Source organism: Etheostoma spectabile, unplaced genomic scaffold (genome assembly GCF_008692095.1).
Source record: "Etheostoma spectabile isolate EspeVRDwgs_2016 unplaced genomic scaffold, UIUC_Espe_1.0 scaffold00018782, whole genome shotgun sequence".
Taxonomy (NCBI): Eukaryota; Metazoa; Chordata; class Actinopteri; order Perciformes; family Percidae; genus Etheostoma; species Etheostoma spectabile.
The window spans coordinates 23,393-50,565 of record NW_022604461.1 but is presented as its reverse complement, the minus strand read 5'-3'; the positions used below and the strand labels follow the sequence as shown (position 1 = coordinate 50,565).

The 27,173-nt window shown below is 40.8% G+C and overlaps 9 non-coding genes across 9 annotated transcripts; 4 read left to right on the top strand and 5 right to left on the bottom strand.

Moving 5' to 3' along the window:
• Positions 1-7,503: 7,503 nt before the first annotated feature.
• trnal-aag (transfer RNA leucine (anticodon AAG)) lies at positions 7,504-7,585 on the bottom strand. Its single transcript has one exon. It is a non-coding gene; the product is annotated as a tRNA-Leu (tRNA).
• Positions 7,586-10,272: 2,687 nt separating this feature from the next.
• On the bottom strand, positions 10,273-10,389 carry LOC116682010 (U5 spliceosomal RNA). The gene has a single exon (XR_004330172.1). It is a non-coding gene; the product is annotated as a U5 spliceosomal RNA (small nuclear RNA).
• Positions 10,390-13,424: 3,035 nt separating this feature from the next.
• Positions 13,425-13,496, bottom strand: trnaa-cgc (transfer RNA alanine (anticodon CGC)). The gene has a single exon. It is a non-coding gene; the product is annotated as a tRNA-Ala (tRNA).
• Positions 13,497-16,496: 3,000 nt separating this feature from the next.
• On the top strand, positions 16,497-16,569 carry trnak-cuu (transfer RNA lysine (anticodon CUU)). Its single transcript has one exon. It is a non-coding gene; the product is annotated as a tRNA-Lys (tRNA).
• Positions 16,570-20,499: 3,930 nt separating this feature from the next.
• trnak-cuu (transfer RNA lysine (anticodon CUU)) lies at positions 20,500-20,572 on the bottom strand. The gene has a single exon. It is a non-coding gene; the product is annotated as a tRNA-Lys (tRNA).
• A 206-nt stretch (positions 20,573-20,778) lies between these two features.
• trnat-ggu (transfer RNA threonine (anticodon GGU)) lies at positions 20,779-20,852 on the top strand. Its single transcript has one exon. It is a non-coding gene; the product is annotated as a tRNA-Thr (tRNA).
• Positions 20,853-21,492: 640 nt separating this feature from the next.
• On the top strand, positions 21,493-21,563 carry trnas-uga (transfer RNA serine (anticodon UGA)). Its single transcript has one exon. It is a non-coding gene; the product is annotated as a tRNA-Ser (tRNA).
• Positions 21,564-24,092: 2,529 nt separating this feature from the next.
• Positions 24,093-24,174, top strand: trnas-uga (transfer RNA serine (anticodon UGA)). The gene has a single exon. It is a non-coding gene; the product is annotated as a tRNA-Ser (tRNA).
• A 2,567-nt stretch (positions 24,175-26,741) lies between these two features.
• trnar-ccu (transfer RNA arginine (anticodon CCU)) lies at positions 26,742-26,814 on the bottom strand. The gene has a single exon. It is a non-coding gene; the product is annotated as a tRNA-Arg (tRNA).
• Positions 26,815-27,173: the final 359 nt, after the last annotated feature.

Genomic DNA, 27,173 nt, shown 5'->3' with positions numbered 1-27,173 from the left:
GCATTCACACTGGAGAGAAGCCTTACAGCTGTGAGCAATGTGGGGAAACCTTTTCTCATAGTGGTAACCTTAAAGCTCACCAGCGCATTCACACTGGAGAGAAGCCGTATAGCTGTGAACAATGTGGGAAAACCTTTTCTCGTAGTAGTTACCTTAAAAACACCAGCGCATTCACACTGGAGAGAAGCCGTACTGGTGTGAACAATGTGGGAAAATGTTTACTCATAGTAGTCACCTTAAAAGACACCAGCTCATTCACTCTGCCTCGTTGTGAACATGTTTCAGAGCCAAGCTGTTTCCTCCTCCTCATGCCCTGATAGCTGTATTGTTCTGATCTTCTCTCCATGTTGAAGGCTGACCAGCAGTAACTTTATCTTCTGACCAACATGTATGTTATTGTGGATCAGCTGGACTGTTTTCTGCCTTTCCTCAGAACCCTTTACCATTTAGGTACCAGAATCTGTGCCTGAACCTATCCTTTTACAAATATATTTTTTAAATGTATATGTTAAAAAAAAGAAATGAGCACAAAAAGACAGTCAGCAAAAAAACAGCTTGTTTATTGCTATATGGTCCAAATTAAATGTAAAAAATATATGTAATAACATATTTTGCCAGTAAATTGCTGCTAAACAACAAAAACAACCACTAGGTGGAAAGAGGCAGCGCTGGTGTTTCAGTAGCACCGAAATCCCCGTTACTATTCGGTCTGATAGATACCGGGTGTTAAGGCACCGGTGCCGTACTAGCACTGGGTTTCGTCTGACATTTCATATTTTCTGTGACTGAATGTGGTTTTAAATCTGTTGAGGTCTGTTCAGACATAAAGTAAAGACCCTGATGATGTCATACAAAATCAGAAAATAGAAAGCAAACAGCTGATTTATTCATCTGACTTGTAAAATAACATCGATTGAATTGTTTCAAACGTTTTGCAATGTGGAACAATTAAATACAAAATAAAAGAAATTAAACAAGGCCTTGTGCTGATTATTTGTGACCTAATTTGGTTGATTTATCCTTCCTGCCGTTTCTGTGTTTAATGTTGTGTATGGCTTCAAAACCTGTAAATGCAACTGTGGTGGCTGGAAATCTAACCTGGGCAAAATGCTTGCACTGCTATGGTATAAATCATAGTCGAAAAGTAACATTTGTTGCCTTTCTGCTAGACAATACAACGTTCACTGCAAATCTTGTAACACAGACAAAAGAAATGCTGAGAAATACATTGGTGGCTTCCACCTATGAGAGAACTATTGTTCATGAAGAAACATCTGCGATTTGGTTTACTACCAATCTTAATGCCTCACGTTGTTGGCAGGATTCTAACCTGCGCAGGGAGACCCCAAATGGATTTCTAGTCCCTCGCCTTAACCACTCGGCCATGACAACCTGAAAAGCAGTGCTATACCTGTTTGCAAAAATGTTCATACATTTTAATTGGTTAGAAGTAGTTACCAGGCAAAGTGCAAACCGTAGTGCGCTGCCTGTGTCTGTGGATCCTCATAGAGGCAGCTTGATTGATATGCTTACTTAGTTGTACCATTAAAGAGATTAATATTTTATTAAATCAGGTTGGGAATGTAACCTTTCTGGTTACTTCTTGACAAATAAAGCAAGTAACCACACAACGAAAACCACTGCGATGGCTGTGAATCTAACCCAGGTCAACTGCTTGGAAGGCAGCTATGCTCACCACTATACCACCATCGCTGGGCAACAAAGTTGGTGTCCTGAAAGGTCGAGATTTTTCCTTTATATTAAATTAAGGCATTAAGATAAATTTCCAACAGGTGATTTTTTTCCTCTTTTTAGTCAACTTCAGCATAGGTTCCTAAACGCATGCATACCACTGTGTGCATGTATACCTGCATGCATTTGAAAATGTAGACCACGTATGTACTTAAAAGATACAGAGCCCTGTTGACACAAAAAAAAACATTTTTAAGGACACACAGGGTTCCATTTCCCAACAGGGAGATTTTCTACCAGCCTCTAATCAATGATTTAAGGGACGTCTGGTTGGCTGGCGGATTGCCCAACGTCAGGTTGGCAAAGGGAACGGACGTCAGGTTTGCAGGCTGCTCCCCAGATGTCAGGTTGATGAAGGGAACCAATGTCACGTTGATGGGCTGCTCTCTAGACATCAGGCTGGTATTTATTGTAAAGAATCTTAAAAAAGTTGTGTTTTTTAGTTGTGTTTTTTACAAGAAAGAAAGTCAATGATGTTTGTCTGAAGTTGTGTAATAAAAGATTACAAGGGGAGACAACTTTTACATTTTGGGGATCTTGGTTTGATAAAATGCCCGGGGTTATAATTCATATCAGTAACACTGAAGATGAATGTATTGAATATCATGAGATGTCTAAGAGGCACAGTTGCTATAAAGAAGGTTGCTTTAATAAGAAGAGTACTAGATTGAATATAATGAAACGAAAAACTTTCAAATATATTAACCATTAATCAATGTTGCAATGCTCCCAACATTTGCTGGAGAAACTGTGGCCTGGTAGGGGACCATACCTATACATTCTTTTTTTTTTAAAGATTATTTTTTTGTCCATTTTGGGTCTTTATTTATATAGAACAGCTGAAGACATGTAAGGGAAGAGAGAGGGGAATGACATGCACCAACTGAGCTACCCGGTCGTCCCACACCCACATGTTCTGCACTGTAAACCCTAATAAGTTCACAGAACTCCAAAATTATTTTGTAACAGATTACACAAACATATTTAAGTGATGTTGTTAAATTTTTTAAGTATACGTAAAATAAAAATTAGATTTACAGTTGCCTTATAAATATTGATATTCCTCAACTTATAATTAGGGAGTAATTCACTCAAAAATTTCAATATTTTCAACTCATAATGTGGGACCTACTCTTAAAATGAAGTCTAATTTGCAATACTGATCATGGGAAGTAACGAAGTACAAATACTTTGTTACTGAACTTAAGTAGTTTTTTTTAGATATTTTTACTTTACTTTACTATTTATTTTTGTGGCGAACATGACTTGCCACTTTTCATGGGCTGTCAACAACTTTTCCAGCAGTTATATCATGACTCATCTCACCATGGAAATCATGTTGAGGGTCATCATCTCTTGATTCATCACCCTTTCAGAGTGTCTACCATTGTGTCACCAGCAAAATAGGATTATCAGAGGATAGTTTCAAGCCATCAACCTCTGGGTTATGGACCATCCCTCTTCACCACTCTGCTGAAAATCACCCCAGAAGGGACTCAAACCTACAATCCCTGGCTTAGGAGGCCAGTGCCTTATCCATTAGGCCACTGGGGCTTTACATCACCCAAGTTCACCAGTTCAGGAGAAATACATATACAGTTCTGGAGATGTAATGAAACAGTAACCTTGACCTTTGACCTCCAAGGTCGAAATCAGTTTATTGGCGACTCCTAGTGGTGATGTATGCCAAATTTAAAGTGCTTCCCTCTAGGCGTTCAGAGATATTGCATTCACAAGAATCGGATGGACAGACATGAGGACACAGTCACCTTGACATTGAACCTATGACCTCCAAAATCTCATCAATTGATCTGCGAGTTCATGTGAATGTTTTTGGATGCTGAATATTTGAATTCAAAGTCAGAATTCAATTGATATTTAAGAAAAATACAATGCACGTCCAGCTTCTACATTTCCGCATGAGTCAGCTTCCCCAATTTCTGAGTAACAGGAAAATAGCCTGATAAGCAGACATGTGCAGCTCAACCTCAAAAAGCCATAAAGCAAATGCTTATGGCTTAAAGATCGAGCTCCTGCTTATTAAAATCAAACAGGAGCAGTCTCTGTGGCGCAATAGGTCAGCGCAGTCGGCTGTTAACTGAAAGGATGGTGGTTCAAGTCCACCCAGGGATGTTTGTTGCTTAAATAATCTGGAGAGAGCCAACTCTGGGATTTATCCTTCTTCAGGAGACTATAGAGCAGCCCAAAGATAACCCAAGTGGCCTTATGTCTATCAGAAGATACAGTTCTGCAAACCATGTAAATGTACTGTATTTATATAGCGCTTGTACAAACCATGTACATATTAATCTTTACTGTCATCGGAGATGGGAAGTAACGAAGTACAAATATTTCGATAACGAAGTGCAAACACTTCATTACTGTACTCAAGTTGATTTTTTACTATTTATTTTTTGGCGACTTTTTACTTACTTACGTACTCCTTGAATTTTAAAACAAATATCTGTATTTTCTACTGCTTACATTTTACAAAGTTGGCTCATTACTTTAGTTTTGTACTAAAGGTCGTATATCAGGAGTGATTGTGAATAGCGGAGAATAGCGCCGACACGCGCCTCACACTGCGAGCGGGCGCGCACACCCCATGGAAAAAAAATGAGAGAAAAGAAAAAGAGACTAGCTGTCCGAAGGATAATCAGCTGAGATTTGTATCAACATCATTATGTACGGTAGCCTTTACATTGTTATTTATTTCTTTTACTACCACACACACAGCCATAGCAAAGCTGCCCCCCCCTCCCATCTTTATCCTGATGCTTGATTGTAATAAAGCATCAACAGAGAGAAGTTGTCTCCGTTGGTGTTTTAACAGACACACCTGGGCCAAATTGAAAACCAGATTCAGCTTTAAATCTTTTTAAATCCTAATCTAGTCCTCATTAAGTTTCAAATAATTTCACAGGAGTTATTTATTATTTTTGATCATCAATACCAAATTGAATCTAATTGGATGGGAACATACACAGACTTCTCACAAAATAACTAAATTCATATCTTGCTACTCGGTCAGAATCTTATTAACCTGGAGTCCCTGTCTCTGTCACAAGAAATAAGCTATATGTTTTAGATATGTTTTAGGCCTATTGGCAGACAGACATTTAAAATGTAGGCAATGGCAAATAAAGAATAAAGAATAAAGAGTCTTTTCTCCATGTCCGCTGTAGTTTCTCAGCGTGCTCTCTAGTAACATCAGCAAGGCTACTTTTACTTTCATACTTTAAGTAAATTTCCAAGCATGTACTTTGTTACTTGTATTTGAGTAAAGAAGTTATATCAGTACTTCTACTTTTACCAGAGTATTTGTTAACACAATTAAGTCTACTTCTACTTGAGTACGGGAAGTGAGTACTTTGAACACGTAACTTCATCCGTCTTTGCTGTTGCACTGCGATAACAAATAACTATGTTTGTGTAAAGTAATCAACAGGCTTTATGTCCAGGTTGAGTAGGAAGGGAAATGTAATGCATACCCCTACGTTTTATCTTCTTCTAATATTTATCATGAAACGAGGAAGCGATATAGCGCCCTAGTAAACAAAAAGTGAGAAAAACAGCAGTGAGAGAAACAAATCAAGGGGCTGGAGAGCAGGAAGAGGGAGAGCCAGAGGAGTTCTGGGAGTTTGGAGAGAGGGCGTGTGATGAAAGTGAGGGCTCTGACACAGAGAGGGATATTCCAGAGGGTGAGGAAGATGAAGAAGAGGGTGAGGAGGATGAAGAAGAGAGTGAGGAGGAAGAAAACATAAATGGGACAGAGAGAGGAACAGCCAGAGGGACAGCAAGTGGATCCATGTGGATCAAGTACTGCACCGTCAGGTTTGTGATGAAGAAGGTTCTTACTATTTTCAAAGCAGTGCAATTACAATTTCGTTGTAGGTCTGTTGTGTGTCCTTAAAATGGGGCTTTCTGCTGTAAAATTCTTTTTTTTGTGTGAATATGGCTCTGTTTCTTTTTTTTTCTTGGCCTACATTTTGAAATGCATGCAGGTATACATGCATACAGTGGTGTGCATGCGTTTAGGAATTTGCCATTGTCAAGCACATTGCCACCCTGGTGACTTCCTTCCATGTCTCCATGTCTCCATATATTTGGGCTGACAGGTGAGAAACCTTCCCTTGTTAACTATGACATGGATGACTGAGAACCTACTGTATCATGACGTTTAATTAACCATTTCATAAGTTTTGAGACATTATAATTATAATTTTTTAAACAGGTCCTACTCAAAGTTGGCTGTATCAGGCAGGATGGCCAAGTGGTCCAAGGTGCTGTGTTCAGGTTGCAGTCTCCACTGGAGGTGTGAGTTCAAATCCCACTTCTGACAACAATTATTTTCATTTGGAAGTAATGTCTGAGAGTTGATATTTGGAATAAAGAACTTAGCAGTTCTTTGTATTGAAGAGGACATGAAAGTGCACGAGAAACAGTACAGTGTTTTGTGAGCATCTTTATTGTCAACACATGTAAAGTTACTGACTGTGATTTAACTGAAGGGTTTTGGTGAAAGTTATCTTTTGTTTTGTAAAACTTTGGGTTGTGTACAAAACAGGAGAAAAGGGTTCTTTGTTGCATCCAGGTTGTTATGTGTAACAGATAAAAAGCGCAAATTGACGTCATTCCATCCAATACAGGCCAGTCGGGGTTGACAGATAGATTTTAAAATCCACACAGATAAACAGTCATCGTAGCTGTTTGCAGGATTTCCGCAAAGTTTACCGAGATTAAACTTGGCCGTATAGTGGCGATTATACAAAAAGAGAGAAGTACTTCCACTCGTTGTTACCTGTCGTTGCTATGGGTAACAAGAGTTCACAGTCGCACGTTTCCTTAGGGGCCCGTAGCGGATGAAATGGTAAAACATTTGGCCCTGGATGCATAGAAGTCCTGCCATGTTGAGCGACAAAATGTGGGTGTCCTGAAAAAAGGTTCTTTAACTCTATTTCCCCCAACTCCTTTTTTGGTTTCTTGTTATGTCTCGGCAAGAAGTATTATGGTTTTGGATCGTCCGTCCATCTCTACATCAGAATCAGAAAGTCTTTAATGATCCCTGAAGGGAAACTCTGGAAAAGACTGCTCCTTTGAGCCAGCAACCTAAGAATTTCCACGTTGTGCCTTTACAGTCCTCTGCTCTACCAACTGAGCTATTGAAGGGAGCTAACACATACACACACACTTCCCATTCTTGTGAATGTGATAACACAGGACCCCCTGGAGGGAATTTCTGAATCATCAGGGGCTGTAGCTCAGTGATAGAGTGCACTTTCAGTCTCAATGCCCAGATGTATTACAAGATTTGAAGTGAACATTGTGTTGTCCAGCGATGGTGGTATAGTGGTGAGCATAGCTGCCTTCCAAGCAGTTGACCTGGGTTCGATTCGCAGCCATCACAGTAGCTTTCTTTGAGTGATGTTACTTGCTTTTTTTAAGCAAAGTCAGCAGAAAGGTTACTTGCCCAACCTGGTTTTATAAAACAGAAGATCTCTTTGGGCTGCACGATTAAGGCCAAGATTCTAATCATGTTAATTTTGACAAATATGGAGATCATGATTATTTATTTTCTACTCCAAAGTGCTGGAAAGGAAGGTTTCACCAATCGTTGAACCTCAGGTCAATATGGAACAATCTCAGCAAGGTGATTGATGGATGATTCTAGTAACTTCACCAAGTTAAGCCCAAATGACACAGCTCTAAGACATCACACTGGTTGGCTTCCAGCTATGTTATACATGCAAATGGCAGTGGTGGGATTTGAACCCACGCCTCCTGAGAGACTGGAACCTTAATCCAGCGCCTTAGACCGCTCGGCCACACTACCTGCAAATACCACTTCCCCACATCGTGAGAAACACAGGGAACGTAACTAACGGTATGCTTGTTAATGTCATTGGAAAAAAAACCTTCTCAAGGAAAAAGCCAATACTTTATTAAAAACTGCTAATACTTTATTAAAAAATTTTATCACACTTTGTCATTTTTCTCTGTCATTGATGATTATTAGAATATTGTAACCAGCATTAAGTGAGTAGGTTTAGGTCTGTGTGAAAATGGGCTGAGTATTTACCTGGGCTGAACTTGTGAACATCTTCTTTTGCATATTCACTGTAAAGAGCCATTACTCCTCCAACTGCCAACTATTGTTCCAGAGACAATAGGATATACAGTTTTAGATTGGAAGGTAACTGTCCAAGACCAAAGACTACACTGAAATACCTCAAGTGATCAAAAGGTTTGTCAAAATTTGCAGCACAGATATAAAACCACTCTTTAAAATATGTTTATGTACCATTCAAAAAGAAAAGTACAATCATGAAACACATACTACTTAGATATTGCAGCCATCCTGGTCACAGCCACGGGGGGATCTGCTTGTGCCAGCAGGTTTCTGGAGGTCCAAATGGCATCTTTGATGGCGGCAAAGTGTATAGCTGTAAATCTGCTCCCACTCGTTCCCACTTGGACCTCCACAGGAAATAAAAGATGGCTTGTTCCAGGTCTAAAATCACTTAAAAAAAGAGCTGATGAGTAAATCAAAGCTAAAATCACTGCCTTTTTTAAAACTCCAATGTGAATAGTCAACGTGTGAGCAACCAGGGGCCTGTTGCACGAAAGTAGAATAAAGATATCCAGGATAAATGAAAAAGCGCAGCTTGACTTAGTGTGATCTGCTCATCGCGGCTTAATCGGTTGCACGTTTGCCGAGCCAGGATGAACAGGTGGAGCTATGTCAAGCCAGGTGGAGATAGCTGGGATAAGTGCACGTTCACGGCTTTCTCAAATAGACCACGTTATCGATCACAGATTTACTGATGCAGAGATGGAGAAGACGCATGCGTCATATGTTTCACCCAATGAGCAGCAGCTTCTCATGGAAAGTAACGAGTAGGGGAAGAATATGCAAAAAGGGAAATACGGCTCTTATCAAACGGAGAGAAAAAGCCCAACATAGTGGACCGACTGAATGTGTGGGGTGTAAAAATATAGCCTTCGCCTCAAAAGTGAGCAGAGGGAATTAATGTTCCTCGGGAAATGGACCATGAGGAATTAGGCTTAATTTCAAACCCTTATCCACAACGTGAGAACATGTTTTACAACGATATGCACAAATCTCTATAAGCTATATCTAATTATTTGTACAATTAATGTTCATACAGAACAATCAGAAAGAGACAACAACAAGAAAAAGTAGTAAGTGACTTCAATACACGCTGTGACCATATATGTAAAACAATATTCATGTTTTTTTATTCTTCTGACAAGTGACCGCACCAAAATAAAAAGATTAAGAAGCGTTGTGGTGTTCCCGGTGTGATGAATGTAAACTACACTGTATATGACCAGTCGGCCATTAATATCATCTGAGAATATCACTACATTAATATCGTCACACTTAATCTTCGGAGCGCGTCCTGTATAAACCTGAAGCTGAGACCACGGACGCTGCGCTGCTCATCTCTACTTTTACAGAGAGAGTGGACACTGACACAACTCGCAGGTCTGCCACCAGGCAGCGGCCGCACGCCAGGCAGCCTCGACACACTACCGTCCCACCGGGAAAAGTCCCACTCCGCATCAGGGTTCCAGTGCAACCATTTCTAACCATCTAAAAAACTGTAGTAGGGTTTAAATAAACTTGCGACAACAATAATGACAAGTAGGCTAATGCATGTTAATAAAATCTGGACCAGGCTAGCCGCAAAGAATAAATCTCCATGGTTACTTGGCTGGGTTTAATTCAATCTGGTTATGTGCAACCGAGTCAAAGCTAAATTCATCCAGGATAACTTGAATATCCCAGCTTAATCTCTTATCCTGGTTTCATGCAACAGGCCCTAGTACTTATGAGACTACACAATATTGTTCTCAAAGGCACATCTGCGAGTTTGTTTACTGTGATGTGTCATTAGTTTACTATCACTCTTGAAGAATGCCTTTCGTTGTCAGCAGGATTCGAACCTGCGCAGGGAGACCCCAATGGATTTCTAATCCATTGCCTTAACCGCTCGGCCACGACAACCGGAAAAGCTGCACTAGACCTGTTTGGACAAATTTTCATAAACTTTTCAATTGGTTAGTAGAATTGCAGTAATCCATCTTAAAAGTAACAAATGCATGGACTAGTTTTTGTGCATGATTTGATTTTTAGACAGGATTCATGTATTTGACGTGATGACTAGTGCACTATAGAAACTTCGGGGCCACGATTTCACGACAAGGAGATTTTTCCGTGAAGGTTATTGAGAGTTCAACTCTGAACTCTGAAGATTGATTGTGCAAAGACGACAAGAACAAAGAAATGTGTGTCCACCCTATTTATGATTAAAAGCAAACTCCTCACCCTCCTTTATCCTTTGGGTTCTTCATCACTCTTCTTTGCACTCGTTCCCACTTGGACCTCCACGGGAAATAAAAGATGGCTCGTTCCGGGTCTAAAATCTCTTTTCTGGGTGGGATAAAAACAGAGCTGATGAGTAAAAGCAAAGGTAAGCAAAAGCAAATACAAAAGGCTCGGCCAAACAGCGAAGCCCACCAAAAATAGTTTCAACTCATCGGCGTTCCCTTCCAAGGAAGTCTTTAGTAAAAGGCGGAAGTCTTGTGCGTTAGAAAGAGAAACCAGAGTGAGTACAGCCATCTGCTCGAGAGCAGCAGAAAACCCTAGTGGACCCAGTCCAAACCATCGTGGTAAGCCTCACTGGGTGTCCAAACTAAAATGATAAGAGGCAACTTGGTAGACTCCTTACTGATGTTTGTATCTGTACTCACAATAACCTGTTTTTAAAACACCAACCAATCATAAGTGTTAAATGTAAATAATAATGCGTGAGAAATCAGGAAGCTCACATAAACGATAGTTGCAAGGTCTACCAAATGTTTAACTTTACAACCCGTAAACTGTTCCCTCAACCTTCCCTCAAAATGTCAATCACAGATTTTCCAGCCCCTGCATTCGAACACCAGAGAAGGGGTTGGCACAGCGGAAGCATGCTGGGCCCATAACCCAGAGGTCGATGGATCGAAGCCATCCTCTGCTACTTCCTATACTTTGTACAAGCATCAAGTATATCAAAGCATCTGTTGCTGCAAGTGTCTAAAGTGAAATGTCTCCACCTGCTGAAAAGTAAGCTTAATGGCATATCAAGTTTATTTCATCCATAAAAGAAGAAACTACAGTGCTCCTACCTCCTGTCAGTGTAATATAATACAGTACATATACTACACTACAGGTAATAAATACTGTAAAAAGAAACTGTAAAACATATATGTTTAAAGTGCTTGTTGTGCTGTCTACCAGCCAGATTACCACAGGAGGTAATATCTTTTGCAGCTCTTTTAAAGACTCTACCATAATACCTGCTGGAGATGCCAGGTCCTCATACATGTAAAGCATGCGCTCTACCACTGAGCTACATCCCCTGAAGATTTTGAAATTCTTTTGACTTTTTTCTGAGATAGACTCAGACTTATCTTTATTAATCCTTTTGGGATTACTCTCGCAAGGAAATTGAAATATGCGGTGGCTTGAAATCAAACCTGGGCAAAATGCTTGCAATGCTATGGTATAAATCATAGTCGAAAAGTAACACACCTGTTGTCTTTCTGCTGGACAATACAACGTTCACTGCAAATCTTGTAACACAGATTGATAAGAAATATATTGGTGGAGACTGGTTGCTTCCAGTACCTATACACAATATTGTTTATGAAGGCACATCTGCGAGTTTGTATACTGTGATGTGTCATTAGTTTGCTACCACTCGTAAAGAATGCCTCTCGTTGTCAACCAGATTTGAACCTGCGCAGGGAGACCCCAATGAATTTCTAGTCCATCGCCGTAACCGCTCGGCCACAACAACCTGTAAAGCAGAGCTATTCCTGTTTGCACAAATGTACATAAACTTTTCAATTGGTTACTAGGAGTTCCCAGAAACTGGCAAAGGGAAAATCATAGTGCACTGCCTGTGTCTGTAGATCCTCGTGGAGGCAGCTTGATTGATTGATATGCTCCCTTATTTGTGCCATAACAGAGATCTAATTGTAACCAGCTACTCAAAGGCTGATCACTATTATAAGAATAACCAATAAATTTACCTGACAATAAGAGATATTTCAGCTATCCAGATGTTCGGAATTGGGCCAGATCAGAAGATTATATGTTTGCTCGCTGAAGCCAAAGGATTGAATTACCACAGTGAAATAACACACACACACATCACAGGAGAAGTTTAACTGTATGTATTAATTGCAATAACTAACAGGGTAAGTAGCAAAAATACATTAACAATTATATACATCAATTGAAGTAAGGTGAAAAGTGAAAAAGTGGGATCCCATATAAAAAAAAGTAGAAAGAAAATACAAAGTATCAAAATAATAAATGTTCAGTCCAGTTTAATCAAAATAAATTAGACCCGGGTCTGCTAAAACACTGTTCTTACTTCCTTAGGCGCAAAAAGAAATATTTGTCCTCCTTCAAGGAAATGAAGTGTGCACACAGTTCTACCTGACCCCTTGACCAAAGGGGTAATAGATCAAGTTTCTCCGCTGTAAAGACTCTATGTTGCAACCTCCAGGCTACAACCGGCTCTACATCAAGTGGGCTTGGCTCGCCATCCAGTTTCTCTACGCTCTGCTGGGTTTCTCTGTTGTTCTCCACCGCCGGTCTAGACTCCACCAGACTGCGATCCCTCAACTTTGAATTGAGCAAAAAACCTGACCAGTTCAAAAAGACAGCTCATGAGCTTGAACCTGCCTTCCTCAGTCTCTCTCCAGTGTTTCACAATATTTACTTTACGTCAACATTCACACAACTTAACATTAGCCTTAAAATGTATAAGTATATGCTGCTACGATGATTCAGTTTTTCTGGAGTCACTTCCGGTCTCAGTCAGTAGCGCGAACGGCTGAGAAGCGGGCCTAAACACTCTATTGGCTAGGGTGTAGTAACACTCAAACTTTATAGGCTAATGCCACAATAGCAATATGCCTTTGTATTGGATTATATCTATGTTAACAATTGATCATGTCAATATAAAGCATTTATTTATACTTATATATAGTTATCACATGTATTGTATAATCACTTGTATATATTATATTTATTACATATTTATAGGACTTATTTATTCTATTTATTGCCCATTTTATATGTGGGTTACATAATGTTTTGGGACAACACAATTTTCACTGAACATCTTGTAACACATCTGGGGATTGAGACTCAAAATGCGCTCTATCACTGAGTTGCAGCCCCTAAAGATTTTCAGATTTTTTTTTAACTTTTTTGTGAGATCACTAAATAAGAGAAGAGAAGAAACCTGGGTGGAATATGTAATGTTAATGTTGTTTATGGCTTCAAAACCTGGTGGTGGCTGGAAATCAGACCATGGCAAAATGCTTGTAGTGCTATTGTATAAATCATAGATAAACAGTAACATCACTGAAAGAAAGCAACTGCGATGGCTGGGAGTCAAACCCCAGTCAACTGCATGGAAGGTAGCTACACTCACCACCATCACTGGGAAATGCACTGCAAATCATCTGGTCATTGAGACTGATTTCTCCATTAACTGCCAGAAACGCAAGGAGGTTACTACAACCCACAACATCATGCTATTCAAACTTGTTCAAATCCATCTCAATGAGACAGTATCACTTGTTGGAGATGCCGGGAATTGAACCCAGGGCCTCATACATGCGAAGCATGCGCTCTACCACTGAGCTACATCCCCTGACACTTTTCAGAGTTCAAACATGTTTGTCAGTAGTCTTTTTCTCTGCTGTGGTTGTGTGTGTGTTGGTCCTCTTGTGACGCACACCCGCCGCCATCACAGTTACGGTGGTGGTTGTCGTCGTTGTGTTCGTCGCGGGCCTCTTGTGGGTTTTCCCCTTTTTGTACCTTGGCTTCAGCGGAGACATTGCGAGCGGCACCGCCACTCACGAGAATCCGGTGCAGCTTCAACTCCAGAGTCAAACGACGGGCCATGGTGCAGCTGCTCCCCCGGCTGTGCCGAGCCACGTGTAACAAGTGCACAGGTCCGAAACAAGATGACGTGAAAAAAAATGACAACAAGAAGTATTTTGTGTGTGTGTGTGTGTGTGTGTGTGTAATAAAAATAATTAGTAGACTGATGTCAAGCCTTTAGTTTTCTTTTTTAACCTCCCTTTCCACTCGCCTTTGCCTTTCCTGTTTTTACTACAACTACAAGCCACTGGCCAGAATCCCAGGGACTCAAAGGCAGGACGATGCGAGGGTAGCAGAACTAATACGACCGATTGAGTGTACCACCAATGCCAAGGGTCCCTGTGACCTGAAGGACAATGCCACGGGTCCCTGGGACCCGAAGGACAATGTCGCGGGTCCTAGGGACCCGAAGGACAAGGCCACGGGTCCACGTGACCCGAAAGGACAATGCCACGGGTCCCAAGGACCCATAAGGCAATTGCCACGGGTCCCTGGAACCCAAAGGACAACATCAAGGGTCCCCAGGGACTCAAAGGCAGGACGATACGAGGGTAGCAGAACTAATACGACCGATTGAGTGTACCACCAATGTCAAAGGTCCCTGTGACCTGAATGACAATGCCACGGGTCCCTGGGACCCGAAGGACAATGTCACGGGTCCACGTGACCCGAAAGGACAATGCCACGGGTCCCAAGGACCCATAAGGCAATTGCCACGGGTCCCTGGAACCCGAAGGACAACATCTAGGGTCCCCAGGGACTCAAAGGCAGGACGATACGAGGGTAGCAGAACTAATACGACCGATTGAGTGTACCACGGGTCCCTGGGACCCAAAGGACAATGTCAAGGGTCCCTGTGACCTGAAGGACAATGCCACGGGTCCCAAGGACCCATAAGGCCAATGCCACAGGTCCCTGGAACCCGAAGGACAATGTCAAGGGTCCCCAGGACCCAAAGGACAATGACACAGGTCCTTGGGACCCAAAGGACAACTTCATGGGTCCCCGGGACCCAAATGACAACGTCATGGGTCCCCGGGACCCGTAGGACAATGTCAAGGGTTCCTAGGACCCGAAAAGGAACGTCAACGGTCCCCAGGACCCAAACGACAACGTTGTGGGTCCCAGGGACTCAAAGGACAATGCTACGGCTCCCTGGAACCCAAAGTACAACGCCACGGGTCCCCGGGGACCCGAAGGACAACACTATGGGTAAAACTGCATGGGTCCCCAGGACCCGAAGCACAACAGAAGGGTTAAGAAGTGCCTGGCTAGCTGAGTTGGTAGAGCATGAGACTCTTAATCTCAGGGTCGTGGGTTTCAAGCCCCACGTTGGGCGGTTGTGTTTTAGAGAGTGGGAATGCCTGAGTTCTGCACAGTATAATGTGGCTGTATTGTGGTGGATCGGCAGTCAATCGCAAGATTAGCAGTTCCATCCCAGTGTAAAAATCCCTGTAATTTACCAGACTAAAATGTGCTTGCGTTCTAAGATCATGGCTTGTGCTGACCTCCTGTTCCTCAGATCAAACTAAAGTCTGGTGACAATGCATGTTCAAATTCTAAAACTTCAACCTTTTGTTCTAGAACTGCAACTTAACATTCCAGAACTGCAGCTTAACATTCTAGAACTGCAATGTAACATTTTAGAACTGCAATTAACATTTTAGGACCGCAACTCTTAAAATCCTACAACTTCCGCCTATTGTTCCAGAACTGCAACTTAACACTCCAGAACTGCAGGTTTACATTCTTGAACTTTGAACTAACATTCTAGATTGACAGCTTAACATTCTAGAAATTAAACCTAACATTCTAAAACTACAACACAACATTGTAGAACTGTAAGTAACATTTTAGGAGCATAACTCTTAAAATTCTAAAACTACAACCTATTGTTCTAGAACTTAAACCTAACATTCTAGAACTGAATATTAACATTCTAGAACTCAAACCTAACATTCTAGAACTGCAACTTACCATTCTAGAACTAAGATGTAACCTTTTAGAACTGTAAGTAACATTTTGGGACCGCAACTTACAAATATTCTAAAACTTCAACCTATTGTTCTTGAATTGCAACTTTACATTTTATAATGGCAGCTTAACATTCTAGAACTACAACATAACATTGTTGAACTGTAAGTAACATTGTAGGACCATGACTCTTAAAATTCTAAAACTACAACCTATTGTTCTAGAACTGCAACTTAACATTCCAGAACTGCAGCTTAACATTCTTGAATTTAAACCTAACATTCTAAAACTGCAGCTTACCATTCTAGAACTCAAACCTAACATTCTAGAACTACAACATAGCATTGTAAAACTGGAAGTAACATTTTAGGACCATAACTCTTAATATTCAAAAACTACGTCTTATTGTTCTAGAACTGCAACTTAACATTCCAGAACTGCATTTAAACATTGTAGAATTTCAACATAACATTCTAGAACTGCAGCTTACCAATCTAGAACTACAATATAACCTTTTAGGACTATGAGCAACCTTTTGGGAACGCAACTTATAAAAATTCTAAAACTTCAACCTATTGTTCTTGAATTGCAACTCAAATTTCTAGAATGAAAGCTTAACTTTCTAGAACTGCATCTTTACATTCTAGAACTTCAACCTAACATTCTAGAACTGCATCTTTACATTCTAGAACTTCAACCTAACATTCTAGACCTGCCAAGTAAAATTCTAGAACTGTAACATTTCAGAACCTTTAAGTAAAATTTTTGGACTGCAACTCTAAACTTGAGAAGTGCCTGGCTAGCTCAGTCGGTAGAGCATGAGACTCTTAATCTCAGGGTCGTGGGTTCGAGCCCCACGTTGGGCGGTGGTGTTTTAGAGAGTGGGAATGCCTGAGTTCTGCACCATATAATCTGGCTGTATTGGGGCAGATCATCTGTCAATTGCAAGATTAGCAGTTCCATTCCAGTCAAAAAATCCATGAAATCTACCAGACTAAAATGTGCCTGCATTCTACGATCATGGCCTGTGCTGACCTCCTGTTCCTCAGATCAAACTAAAGTCTGGTGACAATGCATGTTCAAGTTCTAAAACTTCAACCTATCGTTCTAGAACTGCAACTTAACATTCCAGAACTGCATCTTAAAAGAAAGTTGATGTGTATTTGCATTAATCCAAAAGAAAGTTGATGTGTATATGCATTAATCTAAAAGAAAGTTGATGTGTATATGCATTAATCTAAAAGAAAGTTGATGTGTATATGCATTAATCTAAAAGAAAGTTGATGTGTATATGCATTAGTAAGTAGACCTTGTGGCGCAACGGCAAAAATATCAGAAAACATATTGATATTGCAGTATTCATAATCAATATTGCAATATCACATTTTGTCAATATCTTGCTGCCCTAGTGTGTGTGTGTGTGTGTGTGTGTGTGTGTATGTGTGTGTTGGGAGTGGGGCTGCTAAATGTCAAAGGCTGGGAGGAGATGGATGCAGAACAACGTGGTAGTACAGTGTGTGTTTGTGTGTGTGTGTGTGTGAGTGAGTGAGAGAGAGACAAATATAAAAAGCTTCAAGTAGACTCTAATAATATAATCATATTGTTTCTTCCACTTATTAAATTATCTGACTTTATTGCCACTATCTGTTTCTGCTTCTCTACCATGTTTATAGTGTGTGATTTGCATAATACCAATCATAGCCTACATCACATAAAAAACTACCTCTGCTCGTCAGCGCCAGCAGGCAGTAGCGGTCGATGCGGCATCTGCTCTTTATATGTCTATGGTCATAACTGCCTCAGAGAGACATGACAAACAATTATCACAGGTTTCATGTTTATAGCATTTACTGTGGCAGACATATTGCATTTTTCCCATTGAAATGCATTGAGTTTTTACAAAAAAACAATAAATGTGGATTATAGCGCCCCCTAAGGGCCAATCTTCACCAAATTTGGTAGAGCGCCTAAAGAAAAAGTGTGTATGCATCTCCTGAACACAGCACATCTTACTTTACTGATATTTGGAACATAACTGATAAAAAAGTTATTCATTTGACAGAACAATGTGAGAGAAGTGAATGTACTCCTTCCCCATCACAATCCAGCTCTACTAAACAGAAACAGTTCAGTAAAAGTAGTTTTAGCTCTGCTGTAAAGTGGGACTTACCTCTTTGTGTGTGTGTGTGTGTGTGTGTGTGTTTGTGGCTTGTTAAAGGAGAATGACGGTGACGGTGACGGTGTCAGTGTTTTCCTCCTGCTAGAGTTAGCACCCAACAAACTTAAACAGGGACAGTTTTAAACCTGTTTTTAGCCTCTAAACAACCAATCAACTGAATACCGAACTGATTTTCACAAGTTCTTTTGCTGCAAAGGTCATACATGTAACTATGATACAGGAAACATGGTTAGGCGTATTTTAATATTCATAGTGGGCTTAACAGTAATAGAATATTCTGATATGATATAAAGTCACTAGACGTCTGAGATCAAAACTGGGAACATAATCCCTGAAAACGGAGAAACACGGGGACATTTCCAGTTTGACTATCAATCTGATTGAAAAACCTAATGTTGTGTCTTTAAAAACAGAACAGGGACAGAGGTAGTTTTTTATGTGATGTAGGCTATGATTGGTATTATGCAAATCACACACTATAAATATGGTAGAGAAGCAGAAACAGATAGTGGCAGTAAAGTCAGATAATTTAATAAGTAGAAGAAACAATATGATTATATTATTAGAGTCTACTTGAAGTTTTTTATATTGTCTCTCTCTCTCTCTCTCTCTCACTCACACACCCACACACACACACACACACACACACACACTGTACTACCACGTTGTTCTGCATCCATCTCCTCCCAGCTCTTGACATTTAGCAGCCCCACTCCCAACACACACAAGGCAAGGCAGCTTTATTTGTAGAGCACATTTCAGCAACAGGGCAATTCAAAGTGCTTTACACAAAATCAGTTAAACAGATAAAACACAAGTACAAACAGTTAAAAGTCATAAGCATTAAAAATCAATAAGACACATGAATAGACAGTTAAAAACAAAATAGAAACATTAGGACACATAAAACACAAGAATAAAAGTTACAGTGCAGCATAAGAAAGAAATGAGCATTAATTTAAAGAAAGGCAGCATCAAAAAGAAAGGTCTTCAGCCTTGATTTAAAAGAACTGAGAGTAGCAGCGGATCTACAGGTTTCTGGGAGTTTATTCCAGATATGAGGAGCATAGAAACTGAAAGCTGCTTCACCCTGTTTAGTTCTGACTCTGGGGACAGAAAGTAGACCTGTCCCAGATGACCTGAGAGGTCTGGGGGGGTCATAGTGTAGTAGCAGATCAGAAATGTATTTTGGACCTAAACCGTTAAGGGATTTATAAACTAGCAAGAGTACTTTGAAATCAATTCTTTGAGACACAGGAAGCCAGTGTAAAGACTTCAGAACTGGAGTGATGTGATCCAGTCTCTTGGTCTTAGTGAGGACTCGAGCAGCAGCGTTCTGAATCAGCTGCAGCTGTCTGATTGATTTTTTAGGGAGACCTGTAAAGACCCCGTTACAGTAGTCAAGTCTACTGAAAATGAAGGCATGGACCAGTTTTTCCAAGTCCTGTTTACACATAAGTCCTTTAACCCTTGATATGTTCTTTAGGTGATAGTAGGCTGACTTTGTTATTGTCTTAATGTGGCTGTTAAAGTTCAGGTCTGAGTCCATGACTACACCAAGATTTCTGGCTTTGTCTGTTGTTTTTAACATTGTTGTTTGAAGCTGAGCGCAGACTTTTAATCGTTCTTCTTTTTTTCCAAAAACAACTACCTCAGTTTTTCCTTCATTTAATTTCAGAAAGTTCTGGCACATCCAGTCGTTAATTTGTTTGATGCAGTTAGTCAGTTTTTGTATTTGACTATAGTCCCCTGGCGATAAGGTTATGTAAATTTGTGTGTCATCCGCATAACTATGGTAACTTATTTTGTTTTTCTCCATAATCTGAGCCAGTGGAAGCATGTAGATGTTAAACAGAAGAGGCCCCAGAATGGAGCCTTGCGGAACGCCGCACGTCATATTTGTACGCTCAGATGTATAATTACCTATTGACACAAAGTAATCCCTATTCTTTAGGTAGGATTTAAACCAGTTTAGTACTAAGCCAGAAAGTCCTACCCAGTTTTCCAATCGGTCTAGTAATATGTCTAGAACTGCAACTTAACACACAGACACACACACGCACACACACACTAGGGCTGCACGATATTGACAAAATGTGATATTGCAATATTGATTATGAATACTGCAATATTGATATGTTTTCTGATATTTTTAAACATATGTAAAATTACAAAAAAGATTCATAACAAATTAAACAAGTTTTCTTACAACAAAAGGTTTATTTCTACTGACAGTCTGCCGTTGCGCCACAAGGTCTACTTACTAATGCATATACTCATCAACTTTCTTTTTGATTAATGCCTATACACATCAACTTTATTTTGGATTAATGCAAATACACATCAACTTTCTTTTAAGCTGCAGTTCTGGAATGTTAAGTTGCAGTTCTAGAACAAAACGTTGAAGTTTTAGAATTTAAACATGCATTGTCACCAGACTTTAGTTTGATCTGAGGAACAGGAGGTCAGCACAGGCCATGATCGTAGAATGCAGTCTGGTAAATTTCAGGGATTTTTACACTGGGATGGACCTGCTAATCTTGCGATTGACAGACGGTCGACCCCAATACAGCCACATCATACGGTGCAGAAGTCAGGCATTCCCATTCTCCACCACCGCCCAACGTGGGGCTCGAACCCACGACCCTGAGATTAAGAGTCTCATGCTCTACCGACTGAGCTAGCCAGGCACTTCACAAGTTTTAAGTTGCGGTCCAAAACTTTTACTTAAAACTTCTGAAATGTTACAGTTCTAGAATGTTACTTGGCAGTTCTAGAATGTTAGGTTGAAGTTCTAGAATGTAATGATGCAGTTCTAGAAAGTTAAGCTTTCATTCTAGAAATTTGAGCTGCAATTTGGTAAGTTTGTTGTTTGTTCGTGAGTAGTACTCAAGGGGGTGCTGTGGCTTAGTTGGTTAAACTGCCTGTTTGGTAAACAGGTGATCATGGGTTCAAATCCCAGCAGCACATTGTTGTTGCAGCGATTACCTCTGTTTGCATCCCATCATCATGTCTTTCCCATGCCACTCATTAAGCCCTGGTAGCAAATGAGAAAGGCATGTTGCATTTACACAGAAACACTACATTAATACAGGCTTAAGAAGATACATTAAAACACTTTAAATTCAGAACAATGCTAGTTCATTCATCTGGTTTTGTGGTTCTGTTTATAGAAACTACATCCTGTTATATCGCGTGATCCTACATTAATTTGCAAAATCCTGTGGGTCCTTGTGACTTTAGTGGTCCGTCATGGCCTTTAACAAATCCGGACCTGGTGGGTGTTGATGGACTGCGGATCACGGAGCAGACACGAAGCGGAGTGGATCTGCAGCTGGTGGAAGTCAGGGGTAAGGCCTCCTGTGTGGCGTGAGCGTGGCATTTTCTTGGTCTTTGCAACCAGAAACTTTTCTGACGTGGCGATGTTGCTGCTAATCTTGTCTGTACACATGGGACTGAAATGCTTAGGAATCCCCATCAGTCATTCAAAACTGCCCAAGGTACTTGTGAAATAGGCTCTTTTTTGTCTGATTGATGGTACCAACTGTAATGGAGTCTGTCAGGCCTCAGCAGAGAACCCCTCTGCTGTAAAAACAGAATGTATTTTACAGCTGTGATGGCCGAGTGGTTAAGGCGTTGGACTTGAAATCCAATGCGCAGGTTCAAACCCTGCTCACAGCGATTTCCAATTACAGAATAAATAAGAATTCAGTGTTGTATACTGAAATCAGGCAGTCAGTGCCCCAAGTGCCTTGGCCGGTAAAGTTCGTGTTTATTTCACGTCTGACCTCAGTCAGCATCACATGCACCTAAAACCCCACCCGACAGTGATGTCACAGGGTCCTGGTGTACACCTGGGCCACGTTCAGCCCCAACAACACAAGCATTAAAAAATGGGTCCAATCCATTTCACTTTATTGCCCCTCGACTGGCCACAACTGGGCAAAATTAAATAATGCTTGTTAGGCACTATAGCAACATATATATATATATATATATATATATATACACACTCTTTCTAGTGCTGATAACATAAATATTGACTGATAATCTCTGATTATTGACTGAGGATCTCTTGTTTACAAGACAGGTGCTTTAACCACTAACCTACAGTGCCTCCTACCGGTTTGTGTGTCATGCAAGATTACAATGAGTTAGTGACCAGGGTTCCAACCATCCATCCATCTTTGTCAAGCAACTCCAGCAGGGGACCCCGAACTTCCCTTTTCTGGGCAACTGGGGGATCCTTAGGCGTTCCCAGGCCAGGTCAGAAGGCACTGTTGCGGCCGTAGCTGTTGCTCCACGATTCGTGCTGGGCCATGAAGAGTCCTCCCCAGTCTGGTTCAAATGGTGACTGGTCCACCTGGTGGACCGAGCTTCACTGGCTCCACTTTAATGTTTGTGTTTCTTGTTGTTTTAACAAGTGTAATATTACTGAAATGTAATTAGTAATGAGTTATATTACTGTGTTAAAGCAAAAAGGAATACATTACTTTATTTGCGGTACTTTTGTAACGCGTTACTCCCAATACTGCCAATCAGTACACTGCATGTTTAGCTTATTCAAGGTAAAAGAGAAATTGAGAATTAACATTACACTTGCTAATAGAGGGGCTGTGGCTTAGTTGGTTAAAGTGCCTGTCTAGTAAACACGAGATCCTGGGTTCAAATCCCAGCAGCACCTTGTTGTTGCAGCACCTGCGTACTATTTCTGTGAGAGATCCTACTAAATGTTGGATCATTCAGTCAGGATGGCTAAGCGGTCCAAGGTGCTGCGTTCAGATCGCAGTCTCCACTGGAGGTGTAGGTTTGAATTCCACTTCCGACATTAAGTTTTTCCATCTGGAGCTAATGTCTCAGGAATGATATATGGAAAAAAGAACTTAGCAGTTCTTTAAATTTTAGTGGACATGAATTTGCGCAAGATACTGAATTGCAAGTACAGCCACACCTTTTGTGACCATCTGCATTATCAACCCACGTAAACTTTCCATGTGTACACAGTAGACCTATCTACTGCTGTATTCATTGTTTGTGGCAAGTCCTTTAAAACCTTTTCTTGACTTGCATTTTTCCACATCCTGTGTGAACGCTTAGCTCACTAAATGAATTAAGTTAGCCACCAATCGCTGCATTTTCATCAAATCTTCTTTCTGATTGTTGTTTGCCTTCAATAAAATAAGTTCAAATTGTTGACCACCAAAATGTACCACCAAAATGTACCGTAGTTTGCTGAAAATCGCGTCAATCAACCAGACGTACATGTGCGTTTGTTTATGAATGTTTGAGAGACGAGGGAGAAAACGGCTCCGAGGCAATCAGAGGAGGAGTTAGACAGCGAGCGCAGTGACGTTGAGGTGGAAGATAGTGAGGAGTTTGGGAGGGAGGAGGTCTTCATCATAATCTACCACTTCCTCTGTCGGAGCAGTTTTCTTGCTCGTCTCTCAAAACTTCATAAACAAACGCACATGTTTGTCTGGTTGATTGACATGATTTTCAGCAAACTACGGTACATTTTGGTGGTCACATGGCTTTAAATAGCCAACAAGACCCGCCTCATGTGTATTTTGAACCAATGACAAGGCGTTCTCTGCTGGACAAGACCGACGAATACAAAATGCTGCGCCACGCAGCAGCCGGCGGGAGGTTCAGAGTTGTGCAACGCAGTAAGCGGCGGTAGATGTGTCGACGCGAAGCATCCGGCACAAACGGGTTAAACTAGATGTGGAAAGTTGAAAGGTTGAATGTTTTCGCCTGTGCTGTGGCTTAAAACCAGGTTCCACCAAGATTTGAACTCAGATCCCTGGATTCAGAGTCCAGAGTGCTAACCATTACACCATGGAAGCTTCAAAAGAGTTTGCTAGGCAGTTTCTTTCATTATATCCACATGTGTGATATTAAAGGCACACAACAATCACAACGATTAAAATATCACGCCCCAATATATTCTCGGTTTTGAGTCCTCGCCCCTACTATTTACAACATGGCCAGACGTAATCCGGCTAAGAAGCGGCACTTTTCAGAGGTGGAGATTGAAACCCTGACATCTCAGTTTAATTTGCAGTAAAGTATACACCTACATGTAAAGTTTACCCATATTTAAATAAACACACGGTAGCAAAGTTTATGCAGTGTTTTTTAATTTTTCTCGTGTTTTTTTCGTGAGTCAGTGTATATATTAGTGCAAATCAGTATTACGCTGTTTTTCAGGTTGTTGTGGCCGAGTGGTTAAGGCGATGGACTTGAAATTCATTGGGGTCTCCCCTCGCAGGTTCGAATCCTGCCAACAACGAGAGGCGTTCTTTAATTGTGGTCACACATCTCATTATAACAAATGGCAGATGTGCCTTCATGGACAATACTATAATATCAAATAGTTACTGGAAGCCACTGATGCATCTCTGAGCATTTACTTTCATTCTCAATGCCCAGATGTGTTGCAGTTGATATGGCTTTGGTTCCCAGCCAGTAACTTTCTTTGAGTGACGTTACTTGCTTTATTTGTCAAGAAGTAACCAGAAAGGTTACTCTCCCAACCCGGTTTGATAAAACATTAGATCTCTGTTATATCGCACAAATAAGGGAACATAACAATCAATCAAGCTGCCTCCATGAGGATCCACAGACATAGACATGTTCCACCACCCGCAATTAAGCCTGTCTCCTCAGCTTCTAGACGCCGCTGCATCACCTCGCATCTGCGTTTGTGACAGTTTCTCACAGTTAGCAAAGCTCACATAAAGCAAATGCTTGTGGCTTAAAGATCGAGCTCCCTGGAGTGAGCCAACTCTGGAATTTATCCTTCTGCAGAAGACCATAGAGGCAGCTTCCCCAATTTCTGAGTAACAGGAAAATAGCCTGATAAGCATACATGTGCCGCTCAACCTCAAAAAGCCATAAATTAAATGCTTGTGGCTTAAAGATCAAGCTGGCGCTCATAAAACATCAGCTAGGCGCAGTCTCTGTGGCGCAATAGGTCAGCGCAGTCGGCTGTTAACTGAAAGGATGGTGGTTCAAGTCCACCCAGAGACGATTGTTGCTTAAATAACCTGGAGTTAGCCAACTCTAGGATCTATGAGCTCAAAGATAACCCAAATGGCCTTAAATTAGAAGGTACAGTTCTGCAAACCATGTACATATTAATCTTTGCAGTCATTGGTATGCAGGTCACTTTATGTAATACAAGCAAATACATAAGGCCCCACCCCACAGTTTAGTGATAGGTGGCGTGCAACTGTATGTCAATGATCAAGCTTGTTGCTGTGACCAAGAAACCACCAGCAAAATGACTGATACAGCATCAGTTCCAGAATTTCCTTGGATGCCAAATATTTGAATTCAAAGTCAGAATCCAATTGACATGTAAGAACAATACAATGCACGTCCAGCTTCTACATTTCCGCATGAGTCAGCTTCCCCAATTTCTGAGTAACAGGAAAATACCCTGATAAGCATACATGTGCAGCTCAACCTCAAAAAGCCATAAAGCAAATGCTTGTGGCTTAAAGATCGAACTCCCATTCATAAAACATCAGACTGGCGCAGTCTCTGTGGCGCAATAGGTCAGCGCAGTCAGCTGTTAACTGAAAGCATGGTGGTTCAAGTCCACCCAGGGATGTTTGTTGCTCAAAAAATCTGTACTGAGCCAACTCTGGGACTTATCCTTCTGCAGGAGACTATAGAGCAGCCCAAAGATAACCCAAGTGGCCTTACCTCTATTAGAAGATACAGTTCTGCAAACCATGTGAATGTTAATCTTTACGGTCATCAGAGATGGGAAGTAACAAAACACAAATACTTCATTACTGTACTCCAGTTGAATTTTCAGGTATTTTTACTTTACTATTTATTTTTTGGGCAACTTTTTACTTCTTTCTACTTTCTACTCGTCTACATTTCCCTCCCTACTCAACACGGACATAAAGCCTGTCGATTACTTTACACAAATGTAGCTATTTGTTATTGCAATGCAACAGCAAAGATGGATGAAGTTACGTGTTAACATCATATCATTGTGTAGTGTTTTGTCCTCAGATTTATTAAGAATTATTTTAATTTTAAAATGTTCTATGTAAGTCAATTAGAATTGTCGTACTATATGTAGTAAAGTATACGCAGGAATAGTTAGCAGGGACCTTTATTTTGAAACGCATGACAAGCTACATGTTTTACATAGTAGAAGAAGAACTATGCCGGAGGAATCGTGGTATCCGAGTTGGACTCTTTATTGATTTTCCCACGACAACATTGGCTGTAAGTTTACTATTTATTTCTGTCGGTACTACTTGCATTGTTCTTGTAGCTGAAAAGTTAGTAAACCTTTCATTCATTAATCATTGAATTCACATTGTTTTTTGCGTTTCTCTGCTAGCAATGCTATCTTGATGTTCATGCTAGCGCTATGTGTGTGAATGTACGTGACGCTATTAGCTTTACTCTGATGTTTCTGCTAGCGCTATGTGTGTTAATGGGTAGTTAGCACATTGTTCATGTGTTGTATAGTTAAAGATAGCTTAGTATGCTATAGCTATTTGCAGTAGAAGAGACGAAGCTTCCGTCTTTTTCTTTCTGTTTAGTTCTTACTCGTCAATTTCACCTGCCTGAAGATAATAAAAGGAGCAAGACGCTCGTTGTCCTGGCTCGTGAATTTGAGTTTGGCTTTCTGTTAAACTGTGTCAACGTACTGGAAGTGCATGTCACATAAGGAGAACAGTATAGTCATAATCTCTTGATGCATCTCACTTTCAGAGTGTCTACAATTGTGTCACCAGCAAAAGAGAAAAGCAGAGGATGGTTTCGATCCATCAACCTCTGGGTTATGGGACCGGCATTCTTCAGCTGCGCCACTCTGTGGAAAATCACACCAGGTGGGACTTGAATCCACAATCCCTGGCTTAGGAGGCCAGTGCCTTATCCATTAGGCCACTGGGGCTTTACATTACCCAAGTTCACCAGTTCAGTAGAAATACGTATGTCGGTACACGATCCGTCCTGCCTCCATGATCCGTTCTGCGCATGTGCAATTTGTTTGTGCACGCGCAGATGATGATCATGATGTACGAGGACTTACCAGGGATGTACGGCACTGCACGATCTGTTCCACAGTGGCGGTCTGCTGTTAGCCTCCACCGGAAAGCTAACAAGGTTAGTTTAGCTAACAGCTAATTCGGCTAGGCAATAAAGGTGGTGTCCTGAAAAGTTGGATTTTTCTCTTTTGTTAAATTATGCAATTAAGATCAATTTATAAAAGATGACTTTTTAAATTCCTCTTTTTAGTCAACATCAGCATGG